Genomic DNA, 22,278 nt, shown 5'->3' on the forward strand with positions numbered 1-22,278 from the left:
AGCGGCGGCGGCGGCTCAAAGCCGCGGCGGCTGTCTTGCATGTGCCGCCTAGGCCACGCCTCCTCCACGTGTAGACGCAATACACGTGGCGTAGTGTGTAGAACGCTATAGTCGAAACCGCGGTGCGCCTCGTCAAAACCGCGGTGCGCCTCTTCTTCCACGTGTAGCGTTGAAACTCCGCTCCATACACGTGGCGTCGCTGTGTGGGGAGCCCCGTTGTCGCCTGCGCTTGACCTTGATAGTGTGCTCGTCCTTTACACATAGCATAGTATTTATAGACAATTTTATGTATAGAAATTTAGTGGTCCTCCTAAATCTAAAACAATATTTAAAAAGATGGAACTACTGAACTGATTACAAATAATATTTTATCATTAGAAAGTTCAAATTCTACCCAGTAAAATAGGCTCTATTTTTTCTTATTCCGGGTACAGGACACGCGAAGCCAGGACAATGGTCTAGGCTCTAGTTGATGTTTTAATATAGATATTTAACAAGAATTTTGCTGTATAACTGATCGTCAAGGCAATTCCGTGAAATATATATTTAATTATTTAATCACATTACATTTCAGAGACAAATGAATAAAAGCAACTCTAGCGCTACAATAGCGTCCAATCAAAAGGAAGCTAAGTGTCCTGAATAGGGCATATTGAAAGGACCCTCATCCCTACCGACAAGAATGATGCACTGATTAACTTCTCTTCATCTTAATGTATAATTAACTAGCGGTCCGCCCCGGCTTCACCCGTGGTACATATTCACGTTTTCTCTACATAAGAACCATCCTCGTACTTCAAGGAATATAATAAAAAAAGAATTAAAGAAATCGGTTCAGCTGTTCTAAAGTTATGCGCTTACCAACATATTTTGGGATTCATTTTTATATTATAGAAGACAAGTAACTTTTACCTATCTACTATGAACTATGAGATCGACGACAATCATTATGCATCAGAATATTATAGCGGTCGAGTAATAACACTTTAAAATATCCCAAAGCAATAGCTAGTAGCTATTGTAATTCGCCAAACTTGTAATATTCAGGCCTCACAGCCTTAATATTACATCAAGCCATCGAGCTTTGGCCTTGTCGGCTCGCCTTGCGCCAAACGATCGACTGTAACCTTATCACATGCTTTGGAAATTAAATAGGTACTTTACAACAGATATAAGTAGGAAGCAACTAATTAAAATGATTATAATTTCACACTTATTATCACATTGTACTTGCTAAAAATACAATTCCCTAAAGCTATTTTAAACGCCTTAATTGTTTTCTTCAACGATTAAATAAAGTCAACAACAAAATCACTAGCTTCATAAAAATTAACCAAAATAATAGGTGCCGTAGATTTGACATGTGATATTTTCTCTGGGGGTCTGAATTGGGGTCCGTATTACAATAGGAGCAGAGCTAGGGGGCACGCCCTTATGCGCTCTCAATCCGAGGTAAGTGTTCGTGAAATAAATAAGAATAAATAGCTAATGTTTGATGTACTTCGAATCTTTGTATGTCTCAGCTTGGGAATTGTCGATTTTGTTTCTTTTTCTTACTATTTTACACAATGTTAAGAAACGGCATGAGAGAAAAAATTATTATGTTTTAAGCAGGTTTATTATAATATAGTAATGAGTTTTTCTTTTGTCTGTTCGTGTAATGCCAAAATGGAAATAAGAAAAATAAATAGTTAAATACACGCTGCATACATACATTATAATATGTACTGTATGTCTACATTATATAATTTACGCAAACCATGCGTATAACTTCTCAATATTGATCTTGTAACTCATATTAGAGAACTGCTACCTATTATACCATAATTATTGCATGCAGTAAAAACATAGGTAAATGCATTATAGATAACAATAATTAAAATAATCAACAAAAAATGCAAACTTATTCTTATACGACTGTATGTGTATATCTGTTACTGAAGCGTGTAAAGGATACAAAACCATGTATATCTAATTAAATAACGCGTAAAAGTTACATAGTAGGTAGTTAAAAGTTCAAACTTATTTTTTGCAGAAGTATATTTAATTAAATTATATATGAAGTAATGTAATCGACATGTAAAAAACTAAATCACACAAGTTCCTAAATTTTGCAGTTTGTTTAAAATAAACAAATAATTTTTCTACGCATGAAGAACTAAGAAGAACACTAATAAGTTTAAAACTTTGATTAGAGCCCGTAGAGTCGACACGCCAGACAATGTTCTTTGCTTATTTCAGTTATTTACTACAAAATATATTTCGTACAATAAAACTCTGAAGTAAATTTTCTGGAACTGTTCGTTTAGATATTGTCCTATTCTTAGAGAATACACTTATGTTTAATTCTTTAAACTAAAATCTTTACCAGTGCTGCAGTGCGATGTAACGATTTCATTATAAAGGGTGAAGCGATTTAGTGGATACTGATGACTTTCTAGTTTTTAGTGAATGAGTTTTTAGTAGTTGGCCTATTTTTTATTATATTAACTCAATTAAAATTATATGTTAAGTTTACTCTAACTAAGCTACGTCTTTTCGGTTAGCTATTTGCAACTCCTTCCATGTCGTCAGAGACTTGAAAAATTACGTCAAACTCAACCAAAATTACACTTTATACGCATAATTGCTTCAAAGGATGTTTAGCCTAATAATAGGATTAGTATGATATATTATGTACGTTCAAATCGATTACGCGTATGCCATGTATTTACTGTTACATTTATATCAAAATATTTGTATGAGATAGCGCCAAGCCGCAGTCGATCGATGCCACGCGGCTAATGCAAAATATTGCCGCTTTATTTTCCCTTCACACATTGTGGGGTATTTGATATTTATCAACGATTTGTTTGCCGAGTATTATTATTATTATTTAATCATTTATTGTACCACACCATTTAATATTACAATGTACAGTAAAATATTTATTTGTATGGATGCGAAGTACAAAAGGTGACCTTATCGCTTAAAAGCGATTTCTTCCAGCGAGTACTGTATTGTATACGTCATGATTTATAATAAAGTACTACCAATTTCATTATATTTTCAGAATGAAAAAGAACCATCATTTTATTTCACACTATTTTTGCAATAACTTGAGTAGACGTTATTTTAACATTTTAAATAATTTCATTAAATAACTATATATTATCATTTTAGTAATACCTATACAACAAGGGTCCATTATTAATATAAGTTTTTGATTAGACATTGGTGTAAAGCTCTATACGTAAAAGTTTACTTTTCCACTATTTAAAAAACAATAAACATTTAATAGAAACAATATTCTATTGACCCTTTTGCCACTTGACGCAACATTAATCTTTAAACACACGCGTAATAATTATATCAGTGTAGTTGTAATCGCATTTTATATGAGAATTGTTACCCTAAGGTTACCTTATGCTATCTCATGCATAAAATATATCTTGTAAACAAGTATCGGATTTCGAGGAGTCTGTATATTAACAGAATTATGTAGGCTTGAATTATTTAACCACTTTTGATATATCCAGGTATTTTGTTAAACGATTGAGCAAATAATTATGTATGATAAAATATGGCTCAGACACGCTTCGTAGCTGCAATGGCTCGCAAATAAATAAAAAAATATGCAACGTTTCGTGAATCGTTTGTATTGAGTATAATAATATAAAAATAATATTTTTAAAGTTAACCTACACATTATTAAGGAAATTTATTTTCGGCACAATATTGTGACTTCTTCCCAATAGCACTTCTCGGTATTTGAACTCGATCTCGCAACAATTTTCCTATCAAATTGTATGAAAATCGGATCAACATTACCTATTCCACGTATAGTTGTTATAACAAACCAAACTTATTATATACACATATCATATGTACGTCGCAAACACTGCTATTTTTGCATATTTTAATTATTTTACATAAAACCTACTTATTAATAGAGTGATATTATATAAGCGAGTAGTAAAGGCGACAGCTTGACGCTAATTATGTCTCGTGGATGCGAGAGAAAGGCCAATATTTGATATTCTCGATATTTTTATTAAACATCAATTGATAAAGTAATAAAGTGTGAAATATACACGTGTACGTTATATTACAAAGTAAATGAGGTGAAGATATTATATTTTAGCAATATCAGAAGTACATATCTGATTTATGTTACCAAATGATTGTAACTCAATTTGAAGTTTTAACTCAAATTTCGTAATTGCTGTAAGAGATCCTATCTAGATTAACAACAAAAAAAGCTTTCATGAACTGAAGAACATAATTTTCAGCTAATATAAAATATGAATAAGCACGTTTGATCTCTTCACTTCGTATCATTTATGTTATCAATGTAACGAAATTACATGTCAATTGCAAACGTAAGAACATTCTCGAGAGACGCGGAATAAATTGTGTCGTTCCAAAGGTGTTCAATCCTGAATTCACATAGAAATTTGAGTATTTTATAAACGCTTTGTACCTAAGCTTTAAATCTGATATTTTACATGGCGTGTGCCTAAGCGGCGAAACCGCAGTCGAACCGAACGAAGCCGGGAGGCATTAATTATTTCGACCCTACCTGCTCGGACTGGTAGCCCAGCATCCATTGTCTTATTACAAAAAACCTTATGCCTTGTTTACCAATTACGACCATTAATTGAAAAAGCCTATAGATGATCTTCCAATGATGCTGTTTAGCAATATGTTTAATCTGTGAATTACATTCTCGTTGATAAAAGCTATTAACAATTTCAGCATTCAGGTTCAAAACACTTGCAGTAAATATATTTCTAAATAATAATAATATTGGTGTTCCCGTTAAACTCCTATCTAACATAATTTTTTAATACACGTAGTTAAAACCTAGGAATTGGATTTATATTATACTAGTGGTCCGCCCCGGCTTTGCCCGTGGTACATATTTCGCAATAAAAAGTAGCCTATGTCCTTTCTCGGGTATTAAAATATCTCCATACCAAATTTCATGCAAATTGGTTCAGTAGTTTATACGTGATTGAGTAACAGACAGACAGACAGACAGAGTTACTTTCGCATTTATAATATTAGTATGGATTCTGTAAAGCAGTATACAATGATGTAAAACGGTTATGTGAGTTATTAAAACATAATCTCCTACTTTCTTTCGATGTAGGTATCTTAGTTTGTAGAAACAAGACAGTTAGCTTATTGTTTTATCACTACACGGCGCATACAAAAGCTTTAATTATTCATTCAAGAAAGATTCATGATTAAAATCCGCATCTAGAAAATATAAAAACTGACTTGCGCTGTACGCTGTACAGACTTTTGTGCTATTTCTAAAATCTGTTTTGTAAATGTTTCTTCCTGTGTTAATATGAATCTCATAATACATTTGTATCCGAAAATATTATTTCATTTAATTGACTGTATTAAAATCTTAATTATTATTATTATTTTATCAGGTTGGTACCTATTACCTAATATGAAAATATCGAATACTATCCGGTAGGGATAACTTAAGTCTTAAGGAATAAGACTGTCTGGAGCGATTCGTAAAATATATGAGGTTAATTTTGACCTATTTACTTATTTTTTTTATAGCATCATTTTGAATTCTCATAACGTTCTGAATAACTCATGGATATGAATTAAGAAAATATAATATATTATGCATTTTTGTTTACTGATTTTTTCTATTGTTTTTGAAGCACTTTTATAAAACCTATTTTTCCTATACCTATATTTTACTGTAGTAATAAAGAGACCACTATATTCAATCAGTATGTACACACTTTATTTCAGAGGAAATTATTATGCTAAAGATTTTATCCGGGTTGCAAACTACAAGCAAACAGAATGATGGCAATCTGCTATGTTCTGAATTTTCCAGTTTTCATAATAATATATCGAGCAAAGTATAACAAAACGAATTGTTTAATCAATGTATTGGTGCTATAATTAGAATTCTTTTCGCCGTCATAATATTTACGATAATAAAAAGCGAACACTTTTGTTTTTTGACAAAAACAGTTATTCATCGGTCTTTCGAGTAGGTATGGAAAAATACGAATTACATTCAACACAAAAACTTTTCCAACCACGATTTTTCAAGGAAGTAACCAGTTGATCGTTTAAAATTTTGAACTACATAAAAGTACGGTGATTAACGCCCAAACGGCTGCGCAATTTAACGTGCAATTTTAACAGACTCCCAAACAGGTATTACCGAAACAACAAGGGTAAAAAAGCGAAATTCCGGCCGGAACGTATATTTGTCCTTACCGGATATCGAGTGAGGATCTCTTTGGGGGCAGGTGCGCGGACCAGATGTCAAATTATCAATTATGCGGGGACATAATGATAATGTGCGAAAAAATTGCTTAAACTATATGACCGTACTTGATTGAGACAGGAATTGTAAGTAACTGACCTAGATTGGTGGAAGTCCTGTTAAATTTAAAGCGAAGCGAAGGGTTTTGTGTGAATGAATCAAAATTTAAAACGTAGTTAGTATCAAAATTTAAAACGTTCAATACAATCTCTAGATTTGTTCAATGGAGTCGCGGTCACAAACTATAACTAAAATTATTTATAAACAGTACCTAACAAGTATTACCCAAACGATATAAAATGAATTTTCAAATAGTGTAAGTAATAGCTACTTTCTTTAATTCCGATTATAATATGCCTATCAATATATTTTAAAAGATTAGCTGAGTTGGCACGTATTACTTGACATCTGTCACGTATAAGCTTTCATACAAAGCGGGGGTCTAACGTGACTGGTTGCATGTTTCTATGCGCCCGAACCAGAGAGGACGCTAGTTCCACGAATCCCTCTCGCTAGTTACTTATCTTCCCGTTATAAGATTGAAATTGTAATATTATAGAGATGCATTTAGAAGCCTGAAGGTTTATTCAACTATTAGGTATGTGAAGGTTTAACCAAAGCTTTCGATATTTACGTTTCTAATTTAGATTATTAAAGCTTTGACGCCTTTATAACGTCGAATTAAGCAAATCAATTTTTTTGTATTTCTTTATTAACAAAATTAATTCATATGTTATTATTTATTACCATACCATATTTATCATCTTACCGTAATTTAATTATAAGGTAAGTTGTCTAAAACTAAAACCTATTTGAATATCATGATCTTTGTTAAAATATTACAATCAAAAGTTTCATCTCAGTCAGGTTCCGTTTTATCGAAAACATAAATATAAGAAAATGTTGATTTTAATGGACTCCACTCGTAATAATTAATGGCTAATTAAAATTTATTGAGGGTTCTTTAAAAACCTTTAATACTATTTAAATAAATTTAAGATCAGATCAGATTCAAATCTAGGCTATTCTCGCAAACAAGTCCTGAGATCTAAAACGACTAGATATAGTGAAGCATTAAAAGCCTTTTTTTATTGACTGGATCAGTTAGAATAAAATAAAGTAAATAAATCATCGTTTTAATTATTTTTATTCAAATAATAAATCGGCCGTTCTAGAACTTATTAGGAGAGGCTTATGTTCGATTACACTAAATTATAAAAATAACAAACAGGCATTTAAACCTTCAAATAATAAAAAAATCTTAATTTACAGCAAACTTTTCTTTATACCTTCAACTGTTAAAATTTCTTCAATTTGCTCTATTCGTATTTTTGTTCAGTTTTAAATATTAAATTATTTTAGGGGCTTTGAAAGTTTTATGTTTCATTTAGTTCACCGCAAAACTACAACAATTTCATTACTCATTTAGTATAGTTTATACACTTTATAGTTAAAAGTGATTTATTGCATATAATTCTCATAGATTAATTGTAATATAATATTCTTACACATGCTATAAACGACGCCGACGAGAATTTCGGTTTCCTTTAAGGGATCTCAAGTTCCCTTTAATTATTATTATTATTATGTAGTAATTAGTTCGTTATGCAGATAGAGAACAGATTGAATGTAACATCCCTTGTAAATTGTTTAAAGCACCTAGAATATATTGCGATTATAAAATAGCAGACTATACTAGACTGTACTAGCTTTCTGCCCGCGAATTCACCCGCGTTTTCAAAGAAAAACCCGCATAGTTCCCGTTAATGGGATTTCCGGGATACAACCTATCCTATGTGTTAATCCAACTTACCCTCTATATGTGTACTAAATTTCATTGTAATCGGTTCAGTAGTATTTGCGTGAAAGAGTAACAAACATACACACCTACACACATACATAATCGATTGAATGCAAAAAAATCTTTATTGTATCATAATTTGAGGCAAGCAAACAAACACGCTCTTTCTCTCTATAACAGATTTAAGAATAGATTTGACCCATCTATTTTAAAATTAATACAAAATCTCACATTTTCTTATGCCTGTATTTTTAAAAGACCAAACACAAGAATATACTGAAAATTATATTCATTCTTCGATTGATGATGAAGACTCGAGTGTTTAAATTAATGTAATAATCCTACTTATATACAAATCTTTAATTTGATGTTATTCTACTGTGTTATAAATTGTAATAATAACCCAAGCATCTTCATATTAGTATAAAGCGGAACGTATAACTTAAATGGTAAATTTTAATCCAACTGTGTAGGATGTATCTATTACGAAATAATGAACGTTACGTTTTAACGAAGTAACCAGAGAATAGATACTTACAATTTTGAGATGTTATTACTTAAAGGATTTGAAACCCATTATATTGTGTGTATATTAATTTAAAATCCATATATTTGAATGCTTAACATCATAAGACAACATATTACAATAGTAAAATGTTTTAAAATCGAATAACCACGTACATACTGTACACAATAATATCCACATACTAATTATGCATTTAGAGCCATATTTCGGTTAATAAAACATCATTTTAATCACACAAAAACACTATAGTTACGTTTATAAGCAAAGGGCTTTATGTTAGTTACTCCGCCGACAGACTCGGCCTCATTTCAGGGAGGGTGGGTGCCCCTCCCCTAAACGGGATGCGCCACCAATTTACATTTATGAAGACCTATAACAGATTCCGGAATGTTTGCTGTCGATAATTAAAAACATCTCGCTCTCAGGTGTTGGCTCATTTCTTGTTTGATTGTTTTTTAATTGATTGTTTATAACAATAGTTTTGGATGTAGGTCAAGAGTTTTACTGTTCGCGGGATCTTGTTGATTTTTGTTATTATGGCTGGTTTATGTAATGGATTTTTGAAAAGAAAATCTCAGTTTTTCAGTCACAGATTAAAAATAATTAAAATGTCACCGGCGCGGCGTATCTTTATGTATGAAATTAATTCCACAAAATAAAAAAAGAACCTATAGCGGTTTTTATACCAACAATAATTAATATCCTATATTGAGACATCACTCGCATAACACCAAGAAATAATTAAATATGTATTATGGTTAAAGAGACGAAAAAACTACTATAGTGATAATATATATAAAAGACCCCCACTATCCAAATCTTTCAAAAATATCTATACATTTTTGATTTCGTCTCATAAAGCAAGCATCTGCTAGAATTTGTCGAAATAAACTTTACTAACACAATATTAAAACCAATATTTTTATTTCAACCCGTTATCATCCCGTGACGACAGAATGAACTCAGGCTGTTTCGAAGTATTTCAAAACGATTTTTGCATAACGCAATATCATTTTTAACGACATAAAAGCGAGATTCGGGCTTTAACCCACACTTTATTTACGTGAAGCGATTAATAGTGGTGAAAAGTGGGAGTAAATCTATACTCAATACTATAAAGCTATAAAGTGTGTTTGTTTGAACGCGCTAATCTCAGGAACTGGTCCGATTTAAAAAATTCTTTCAGTGTTAGATAGCCCATTTATCGAGGAAAGTTATAGGATATGTATCATCATTCATCACCCTAAGACCAACAGGAGCGGAGCAATGCGGGTGAATCCGCGCGGCACAGCTAGTAAATCTATAAAGCTGAAGAGTTTGTTTGTTTGTTTGAACGCGCTAATCTCAAGAACTACTAGTCCAATATGAAAAAATTATTTCGGTGTTAGATAGCCCATTTATCGAGGAAGGCTATAGGCTAAATATCGTCACGCTAAGGCAACAGGAGTGGAGCACTGTGGGTAAAACCGCAGGGCACAGCTAGTAACAAATATTCTGTACGATGGAGAGAAACAGGCTATGAATTTCTGAAATGGGGCTGTAGTTTTTCCGAGGCCGTGAGGAAACTCAAAATTCCTTGAAAGCACGCAATACACTTGCTAATTGTTGCTCTGTGTTGGATGTTTAGTTCCATACAAATATCCAAAATCATAGTTTAATAGGACAAATAGTTCTAGTTTATATGGTAATAAGCAAGAATATTTGTAGTGAAAAAGAACTGCGTAAGTATACTAATTTATTATACGTGTGACTAAAAAAAAGTGCATTCCATTTCTAAATTATTATAATCTTCCAGTCATCCGTCTTTCAGCTAGTGTGAAGATAACAACATGATTCACTTCATATCAATTCTTATCTCAACATTCAAATCTTAATTATCAATGACTCATAAGACCAAAACAATCTAAAGTATGAAGAGACCAGTAGATCCGGGGATATTAGACAAACCTTCAAATATACAGTGGGGTGAGCTTGTTCGGTGTTCTGTGGACAATAGACCACGCCGGAACTGACCTCCGATACTAAAGCAGGTAAAAACCCTGCCACGTCTCAAACGTTTGAACGTTTAACGATCAAAATGTTGATTCATTTTAAAACGATGTATGTATTTGTGTTTGTAACTTTAAGTGTTGACTATTAAGTACTAATTTACATGAAATAAGAAGGTAATATTGTTTTTGAAAGGTTCTTATATGTAACTAGCTGCGCTTCGCGGTTTCACCAGCGTGGCCTCGCTCCTGTTGGTCTTAGCGTAATGATATATAACCTATAGCCTTCCTCGATAAATGGGCTATCTAACAACGAAAGAATTTTTCAAATTGGACCAGTAGTTCCTGAGATTAGCGCATTCAAACAAACAAACTCTTCAGCTTTACAATATTAGTATAGCCAGATGGTGTGGAACCAGCTACAAGCGAAGATCAGCTGTGATCACAATACAATGTACTTTCGAAAAACGGCCTTATCTCGTTGTATTTTAAATATAGATAACTATTAATAATACATAGTATAATATTATATTATTTGTGATACCTACTTAATACCATACTAGTACTATTAAGTATTTTTTAAAATTAATATTAATTCTTGGTACAGCCTTTTATCTGGAATGGAATTTTTTGTTATTTTTTGATAAAAATGTAATTTTACTATGAAAATATAGAATATCCCTTTTCAGGAACAAAGAGTAAATAATAAAAATAAATCACAGTGAATATAACGTGAATTTGACCTATAAAGGTATGGTATGAGATTGGAATGTGAAAAAATTGCTGCTCGCTTTATCGGCTATAGGGATGATTACAAATCAGTTCTTATAACAGCTCTATTGAATATTAATTTATTTTATAAGACCACGAGATATTTTAGTTTTATAGTTGAGTTTTAGAAATAGAATTATGTTAAAAATATATAAACGAAATTGTTAGTATGAAAAGTTATACTAAACTGACCTTATGCTTATTATGAGTTATGACACAGGCTTCAGCGCTTGAAAATGAGATTATTAACTTGATTTTGCATAAATGACGATTATAAATATCGGTTGACAACCTTATATGAGATTTGGCTCAACAAGGGATTTAAGTTTTGAACTGGCTCTACCTGAATATAGAACATTGAATTTTTTTGATAATTCCTATTTTATACCCAATAGCGTAGGATGGTGGGTTATTTTTGCGTATTCAATATTTGTTTGATAAATTCCACTAGTTACAAATGCAGTAAATTTAATTTATATACATAATATGGTACGTGCGTAGAGAAACAGAGAGTGACACTGGATGTATCCTTATTAAATAAAGATTAAAGATTCATAATTTATTTGAAAAAAATATTATATTTTGTAATTAACAGATCACGTCTAAATATACTTCATTTATTTTTATCCGTTACAAAAAAGCGTCTCTACATCTCTATCATATTATATATCTCTGTATCTCATCAAAACTTTAATTATTTCGTCTCGTTTATAATATTTGATATATAATATAATGTTATTGATGTTTAATGTTTTGTATAATATAATGTTTGTTAATAGTTCACTAAATGAAGGTTAATAGTAAAGGATAACTTCATATTATTTTGGTTCGTGAACAAAAATATAAAAAATTAAAAATATGGTCCATGAACAATTTTACAGTTTTTTAGTGCTGCTGTACTTGCTACATCACCGCTCCAATTATACAATAATCTAATTAATGACAAGACTAGATTTATTATTTACCACTATTAAACCCATTCTCTACCCACCGAGTCTCTATCTCAACCATTAAACAGTTTATGCGTATTGGTGGATTCAATACGTCCCTAAGTAAATGAATTTGAATAATTCAAACGAATTTTATTTCAACTGGTAGTGATGAAATAAATCTTTACATAATTTTTGATACTATATTTTAAAGGTGACTCTAATCGGTATAATATCAATACCTACATATTTGTTACTCAAACTACCTAAAAAAAGACAATCAAATCCTCCTATACAAAGTAAATAAAATATTGACGAACAAACAAACACGCCTTTAGAATTTGTATTACGTAGTAAAGCATAATATTATGAAGGCTTGAAGTTATGAGTGTTTCTTATTATTTCTGTAACAAACAATGCACATAAATTAACATTAAACAACGGTTGTCCTCATCGTAAGATAAAACAGTTTAAAAAATACCTCAAAACAGTTTATGACGTATCAAACAATTTAGTAACTACTCCGAGAGAGCCTAAAAAAGGGATAGATATTAAGTTAATTACCTGCCAAGCGAAACGTCCTTTTGTCGGTCGACTCAGCCGAGTTCATTGATTCCCTACTCGTACCCCCAGGCTCGTATAACTAAATCCAATATAGCGTGACCTCAGCGCTCACTCGACGACATTAAAAATTCTCCGCCACGTATATGAAGCGAGAGGGGCGGGGGAGCTCCACCACGCTGGACACTCATCGCCAACATGTGTTAGTGGCATCGGCCTGTGTGTTTCTGGCAATCGTCTATACATGTGTCAATCAAATTTTAACTCTATTTAAATTGATATAGAGTCGAGTCTTACAGAAGTATCAAGTGTAAGGTTTTGCTAAGGTTTCCCCTGTTTGGTTAAATAAGTTTTATGTTTATCGAAAGAGAGTTTAGTTTTTGTAATTGCTTTATTGTTTAGGCACCGATAATTTTGTGTTAATGACATGTTGATAGGAAGCAGTTTGTGTTACAATTAAACGGTAATGTTATTTCTAAAATAATTTAGTGGTATGCAGTATGCACTTGTAAAGCAGGATGCGTATGTTTCATTTATCATGAATAACGAGGAAAACTTTACTTTTAAAAAGTATTTTTAGTTCTCAACTATTTGATTGTTCACTGTTTTTAATCACTCCGATTATTTGGATAACCTCAATTTAATACTATTGTTATTTACGTTTAATTTCATGGAATCTTTCAAGAGCTTTTATAGATATACTTTTTGTAATTCTTAGTATTAACAGCTGTGACATGGTTTGCATGTATTTATAAAAATTTCCCTTAACTTTTTAACCGACTTCAAAAAAAAGGAGGAGGTTATCAATTCGGCCGGTATATTTTTTTTTTTATTTTTTTTTTATGTATGTACACCGATTACTCCGAGGTTTCTGAACCGATTTACGTGATTCTTTTTTTGTTCGATGCGGGATGGTGTCGAATTGGTGCCATAAAAATTTTATTCGGATAGGCCCAGTAGTTTTTATTTTATGAGCATTTTTGTCTGTAGGTATTTGTAAATTTTGCAAGTGCAACTTTGAAGTCGGTTGTTTTTAACGCAGTTATCACTTGTCGTCATAAATGCTTTTCATACTAACGACTGCATAATTCGTATTTGTATGTTTGTTTGTTCTTGGCGCATGTTAATATTGAATTTGTTACAATTATTTCCTTTACCTTCGCTTATTTTTAGACCAGTAAAAATTTTTATTTTACATTTATAAATTATCCGTTTTAACGCGAAAATTAATTAACTTACAATGTAGAGTTCTAGGCTAGTTACGAATTTATTAGACTTAATTTATAAAATATAGTAAATAAAATATTCTATATATTAAATATAATCAGTAATATACCGGTTCCCAAAACACAAAATACTATATTAGCTCCATCAAACATTATGTAGGAACGTGTATAACAGCTTCTTATGTTATTTATACAGCAGCTGGCACCCGGCTTCGCTTCACCTGTGAAACTGGCTGTTTATTCTTGATTTAATTTATCAATGTTTATGTGACAGCAATTGGTTGCAATGATTAAAGACAAAAGTAAAATCGATTTTGGGTTTGATACTTTTTTTCTATGGATGTAGCCTGTAGGTAATCTAATCTTTGACTAAAGTAAGAGTCGTATTAATATAACCTGTTTTTTCAACACTGGACAACAATTTAGATAGATCGGTTCCCAAAACACAAAATACTATATAAGCTCCATCAAACATTATGTAGGAACGCGTATTACAGCTTCGTTATTTATACAGCAGCTGGCACCCGGCTTCGCTTCACCTGTGAAACTGGCTGTTTATTCTTGATTTAATTTATCAATGTTTATGTGACAGCAATTGGTTGCAATGATTAAAGACAAAAGTAAAATCGATTTTGGGTTTGATACTTTTTTTCTATGGATGTAGCCTGTAGGTAATCTAATCTTTGACTAAAGTAAGAGTCGTATTAATATAACCTGTTTTTTCAACACTGGACAACAATTTAGATAGATCGGTTCCCAAAACACAAAATACTATATAAGCTCCATCAAACATTATGTAGGAACGCGTATTACAGCTTCGTTATTTATACAGCAGCTGGCACCCGGCTTCGCTTCACCTGTGAAACTGGCTGTTTATTCTTGATTTAATTTATCAATGTTTATGTGACAGCAATTGGTTGCAATGATTAAAGACAAAAGTAAAATCGATTTTGGGTTTGATACTTTTTTTCTATGGATGTAGCCTGTAGGTAATCTAATCTTTGACTAAAGTAAGAGTCGTATTAATATAACCTGTTTTTTCAACACTGGACAACAATTTAGATAGATCGACGAAAATGATAACTATGAAAAAATTATATATACCAATACCATATCTATTTAGTATATTACTAGGATTCCGCCTGCGGCTTCGCCCGCGCAGCTAAAGAAAAACCCGCATAGTTCCCGTTCCCGTGGGAATTCCAGGATTGCGTCATTCTCCCGGGATAAAAAGTAGCCAAATATCTCCATACCAAATTTCATGAAAATTGGTTCAGTAGTTTAGGCGTGATTAAGTAACAGACAGACAGACAGAGTTACTTTCGCATTTATAATATTAGTATCCAGATATAATGCATACTTAGTATATTTATGTATGGAAATAAACAACTTATCTGATTTTGTTTTTATTTCAAATACCTACTTGTATTATTTTTCGTCGATCTTAATCTTAATACAAGTTAAATTATTTAAAATTATGCACTGACAAATGATGCGATTTAAAAACATAAGAAAAAATGCATTATGAGTTTACTACCTGACTTTACGCTGACTATCAGATAAACAACTGATTTGAATCAATAACAATGTTTTGAATTGTTAAATTAAATGCAGTTATTTTGTAACTACATTCCGTAAATAGAGATAATTTGAATTTGAATAAGGTTTTATTAAAAATTTGCTTTACAGATTATTAAATATCAAATATGCATATATATATATTTTATTTATGTTTCGTCAATTTGTTTAATGTATATCATAGGTTATACACATTATGTTAACACAATTACGATATCAAAAATAATATATTTACTAAAATTATCAGTTACACAAGAATAAAAACAACATATTTTTGTGTAACATATAGCTCAATAATTCAGCTTGTACCTTATGGAGGTTGTGCTTTTTTAAATATTAAAGGTTATCCTCATTCCAATTGCAACTCACTATATTTTTTCTAGAAACTTTATTTTAATATCGCAAGCAAATATTTTTACCCACTTATATACTTACCATAAGTTATATATAACAAGCAATACCAAGCAATAAGCATACTACCGACATAAAATTACGAATTTAGTATTTACATACATATGTATTTAGTCATAAAGCTATGGTAACTTACACTACGTAAATAAGTGTTATTAAAGTTCCGTAGACAATTATTAGTATCTTAAAATTTACATAAATTATTATTCTCGCTGTGAAATAGAGTTGTAGAGTTGCATAATATCGATCGAATTTACATTCTATACTAATTTCATTGTTCTAAATATTATATTATCTGCGAAGCCACCCTTATCCGAAGAACACAAAAATGTATTTGTAGGTAAGTATTTCTAAAAAAGATAACACGCACGATGTCTCGAGAGAAAGGTTCAGTATAAATATTCAGGGGTTTAGTTCGGAGCACCCCTGATAAAAGGAATGTACCCTGCGTCCCTTACGCCACCCCTGTACGTTTTAAAACTGTAATCATTGACAGCTTAAAATATTTGACGAGTGATTTGTGTTAAGTGGACAGTGTTAAATGAATGTTAGAAAGGTTATTTTAGATGTCAATTATTAATTTGTTTTAAATATTGTATAATAATAATAATTATTATTATCTTATTATTATAAATGTGGGTCGTTATAGATAATAAAATAAAATCGCATATCTGTCACTATAACTTTTATTATGTGTTCAAAGTCGGAGTGAATAAAGTACAATGTTCAGTGATCATATTTAAAAAAAAGTATTTCTAAACAGTTTTGTAAATTGTCATCTATGTATAATTTAACAACAGAGGCAATAACATAATCACTATCTCCAAATACCATCGATGGTAAACCTTTATTTTTATATTAAAAACCATTTACTACATCTCCATAACCGCTATAATATACATTTGAGTAACGAAATTGAATTGAATGTACAGTTGCATAAATTAACCGCACCACCATGTGCATATTAAGGATTTATGGCTGGTAATATCTGACATAGATGTCAGCCAGGATCGCTAATGAGTAAGTAATATTACGCCAACGCCAGTAATGATATAAAGCCTGACTGCAATCCTAAGTACTTATTAACACATTTTTAAAGAGGAAACGTGGTATTACTAATGTAATTTGTTAATTATTGGCTTATCACACGGATTTGTATTGAGTTTCTCTTTTTTAAGTTATCGTAAAATGTTTGACTATTTAAAAATGGAAATGGTTTGATTTGTGGCTCCAATTTTGTCATTACCTTTGTGATTAAATTTCACACTGATAAATTGAATAAATAGGCAAGATTTTAGGAAGAATTTTGATAATGTCTATTAATAATCCCCGGAACAATCAACAAACATCAGCTATGTAGCCAAGACCTTTTTAACTAAACCGTTACAATAACATCCATTTAAATAGAATTGCTACTGAATTCTAATTCAATAGAAATTTCCTTGTTATAGCTCATCCTCGACGCCATAAGACAAAATGACCTTTCATGACCTTTAAACGTATACCAAAAGCAAATATATTATATAAGAAAGAATAAGCTTAATATACACTTGGCATTTGCTCCTTAACCTTTGATACGCTGCCACATGGGATATATAGGGATAAAATTATTTTGTATACTTTAACCAAACATCCAAACTTTCCATTATGTAACCCTTTTCAGAGGCGTAAGGAGGCGTTAATAAAAATATGCTCTAAATCTCATATATAACGTACTTTCTTCGTTATTTAATGTAATTTTCATAGCAATTCTTTTGTTCAATAACAGTTTAAAAATGGAATGTCGAATGGTTTTTAAAACGTGATTATTTTTCTTCTTTTTTAGTATGCACCGTTTTTATATACAGTTATTAATCGCATTTAGAAACAATAACAATTATAATATATCATACTATGTCTTTACAACTAAATGCTCCATATAATAGTAATAACCTATACTTAAAACATACAAAAACCAAGTTAACGACACAAATCACAATACTTCGAAATCGAATATGAAATTATTTGGTGTCTATACATTTTCGGCGTATAACAATAACACTACAATTTCGTTTGTTACATGTAACTGACACATTTATTTATTCATGATCTATTGATATCCCTTCACGAGGGATTGAAGCCAGACTGAAACTATATAAGTGGATGTCATCTAGAACTATATTTTTGTATCTTTTCTTATTTTCCTCTTATATTTTTAGATCGTACATTCAGTATTGATATTTGGAAAAAATAACTATATAATCACTACACAGTATAAAACAAAGTCGTTTTCTCTATCCCTATGTCCCTATGTATGCTCCCTATGTAAATCTTTAAAACTACGCAACAGATTTTGATGCGGTTTTTTTAATAGATAGAGTGATTCAAGAGGAATATTTTAGTATGTAATTTCTTACGTTTTATACAAAGGGCTGAAAGCTAGGTACATAAATCAAACAGGAATAATAATTATATTGTTATCATAACAAAAAACCCAACTGCTAATTTATGTAGCCTAGTACTTCGAATATTTGCAACAACACCTCATAAGTAAAATCCGACGCAGTTTTAGCAATGCGGTGTACCAAAGAAACATACATACACGCGAAAAATATAACCCTTCTTCTTTCGCAGTCTGGTAAAATATTAGGAAAGCATAAGAATGTAGGAACAAGGGAAATATCGGAGGTAGGTCAAGCGGAGGTCGAATTTGCTTGTTACAACTATGAACTCACAACTAGGCAAAAAACTAGAATGTGCGAAGTCTTATAAGCTTTAAATTGTAAAGGATTTTGGGAGTATGGAGACAAAAAAGCTGGCCAATACTAATTATAGATATTATACCTTTAATCTTCTTTATGTCATTTGTTATTAATTGTATTGTTATTATTGGATTGTGTTTATTGTATGTTCTTATAATAGGTTGTAAGTTTATTAGTTTAAGATTTAAGTTGTTAGTATAAGTATTAGTAGTATAAGTTTAATATATATGTATAACATCTATAGTTTTAAGTCAATACCGTATTAGGAAATCCTGTAATGGTATTTGATATGTGTGAATAAATAAATAATAAACAAATCGAGCTTCAGTCTTCAGGCCGTTGTTTTTTTTTTTGTTTTCCTCGCCATAATCTGCTGGTTTTTAAAAATAAACAACTCTAATCTTACTATGAAGGTAGTGTAAATCTTTAAATTAATTGAATCATGCATTAAATATATATATTTAAACGAAGAAAGAACCAATGACTAACATAGTTCATATCAAAGCTACCATATAATTATTTGTCACTATAACTACATATTCAGGTTCAGGATAATATAGGTATCCTAAAACTATACTATTTAGATAACAAAGATCTGTGGACGTTGCTACAACTAACGTCTCGTTGAAGTTTATATTCATCATAACTTTAGCATGAATATTAATTAAGTTTCCACAAAGTTTCTACGTATTTTTCTACTCATTTGATTTCTTAGTTATTTGTATTATAGGAGTTATTTGTTAGTTTGATTCCACTGAGCTCTCTGTATTGATTTCAATTTGTACCGCGGTTTTGGAGGGTGACAAATCGATTCAATTCTATCCGAACATTTATATTATGATTGCATGATCGTATTTAATACTAGCTGTTGCCCGCGACTTCGTCCGCGATTACGTCGTTTTTCGTCATTCGTCGTTTAAAAAAAAATACGTGACACTTTATTTTTGAATGTTCTTAATTATTGCCTCTTATAAAATTTAACTACATTTAAATTGAACACTGATAAGAAAATCTTAAAATCTAAAGACAACATGAATGAATGTGATTTAAATTCTACATTACTTAGTATTTCAAATAATAATCTAAATTAAATGTAGATTAACAGTTTGAGCGCACCATTATAGAATATGTACCTAAGTATTAAATTACGTCAGTATACATAGTAACTTTACTAAAAACATGATGACTTTCTTTCGCGCTCGGTACCACAAACTAAGCATGTTTGTGGTACGTGGCCCGCGTCACTTGACCCCCCGTGAGTTCCCCTCCGTTGCTATGCGAAAATACATTCGTTGCTCTACTGTAGGAAAAATTGTAATACTGTGGCCTGGGCGTTATAACACGTCCAGGGAGTTCCTGAGTGCCGATATCACCATCTTGAGGAAAAGCTTCTAATGTCGATTTAAAACTACGATTTAAAACATACGAATTAACCTGTTCTAAAATAATTGTGAAATGAGTTCAGTTTTAAATTTGAGAAATATTGATTTCTTGTATTCCACTATTCGTTGTAGTCGAATACAAAATATATTTAAACAAACTTAGGTTGGCCTTCAGGCAAAAGGGATCCTATCAAATGGTAAACTTGACCTTGTATCTTAAAAGTAAGCATGAAAGGACCTTCTGATAATTATTGAGCACCAAAGGATCATTTGAAACGCACTACTATAAGAGCGAATATTGTCTAATAACAGTTTAGATTGCACAGTATGTTCCTCTAAAAGTAGTGATTTCAAAGGTTCCGGTGTATCTTCAAACGAAAGCCGTCTCCTTACTCCACTTTAAAGCATGTAAAGCATGCAAAGAACATACTACGTTAATATCGCCTATACAGAAGATGATCTGTAATAAATTGTGAGGTTATAAGCAAACCCACTTTTATATTTGTCGGACCACACCACCGAATTCGTAGATTGTTTACCTCTAAGTCATCAAGACTATGACGAAATCGTCTGCAGTAAGACGGGCCTCTCGCTATTCGTCCGTTTTCAGAGACTGAATAATTTCAATTCTTAATCTTTCATTAAACAAATATTAATCGTTCTTGTCTCAAATAATTGTAATATTCGCGTCCCTACTCTAGTCATTGCTTATGCTCATGTTCATCTTCAAGAGATCGAATAATATTATGATACACCCTATCATTTGTCAAACGGTCTTCATATTGAGTAAAGTTTCAGATTCTCGAGATAAAATATGACTGTCGTGATCAGTAGTGAGACGTAATTCCCTCTCAGTGAGGGTTTCGGTCTAACGGGATAATAGGGGAAACCGGGTTTGTTTGTCTCACGGGTTGGTTGTCACAGCGGTCTTAACACAAAACTGAACTATCGAATAAGTCTGTTGAAAAGCGTGGCAAAAGCGATACAGTGACAACGCTGTCCCCACTTCGCGTCAGACCGCCCCGATCTGCCGTGAGGGCCTTTTTTTTTTTAGTGGGGAAATCTTGCATAGATACCCACGGCCTCCGGGGAAGAGGCCGTGGGTTATGTCGGATTCCTACCGACCAAAACCCCACTGTGTTCCGTCGAGCCGCATCAACGACAGGGCCACGGGTATGTGTAGAATTCATCCGTGACTGCCGTGAGGGCCTCACAAGTGTTTATAGTTTTCGCACAGATTTTTAATGATGACCGAATATGGTCCTCATAATATCACCATCAGAAAAAAGGAAATATTTTTAATTGTGAAAAAATATTAATATGATTAGTTAACACTATTTTAACATAAAATATTATAAGTCTGTGAGTGTGTAAAAAAAAAGACGGGTTGCACTCCGGGAGTGCCGGCAGAAGTGAAAACTTGATTATTAACGTTCAGCATGTTTGATATTTTGGAATGGTAGGTATCTGTCTTACGCATGGAATATAAGGGCTAAAAAAACTAACATCCGTCTTACGCTTTTTCGATGGTCACGTGTCCTGACGCGAGTTTAATATTTTATACCCAACGCCGCCAAAAAAGTTTTCACTTCAATAAATCCAGCTAATAACACATCAAACTTATGTTTATAATTAGGTATACGACATGAAAATATATTAATTACCAAGCAATAATAATACAGATAAATACTGAACATAAGTATAATAGTTAGTATTAAGTAGTATTAGTTAAAATATACTTTGACTGTTAGTCAAAGTTTATTTTTACTAACAACATGTAAATGAAGAAGAAATAATAATTACCAACGAATTTCAAATTATCTTGCTCAACTCTGCTCAAAAATTTGAGGGTTTTGTTGGAACTTTAATGTGTCAAAACTATGATATATCTAAACTACGATACTACTTGAAATAACTTGCATGCGGAAATGCTCATTACAATTGTGAATCTAAAGAATAACTAACAACATACTATTCAATTTTATTGAGCTGATGAATATCTTTTGCCTGGAAGAGATCACCGTCTCCTAATAAATATACTGTGTTTTCTTATAAAATCTTTACATAAT

This window comes from Colias croceus, chromosome 14, assembly GCF_905220415.1.
Source record: "Colias croceus chromosome 14, ilColCroc2.1".
NCBI lineage: Eukaryota > Metazoa > Arthropoda > Insecta > Lepidoptera > Pieridae > Colias > Colias croceus.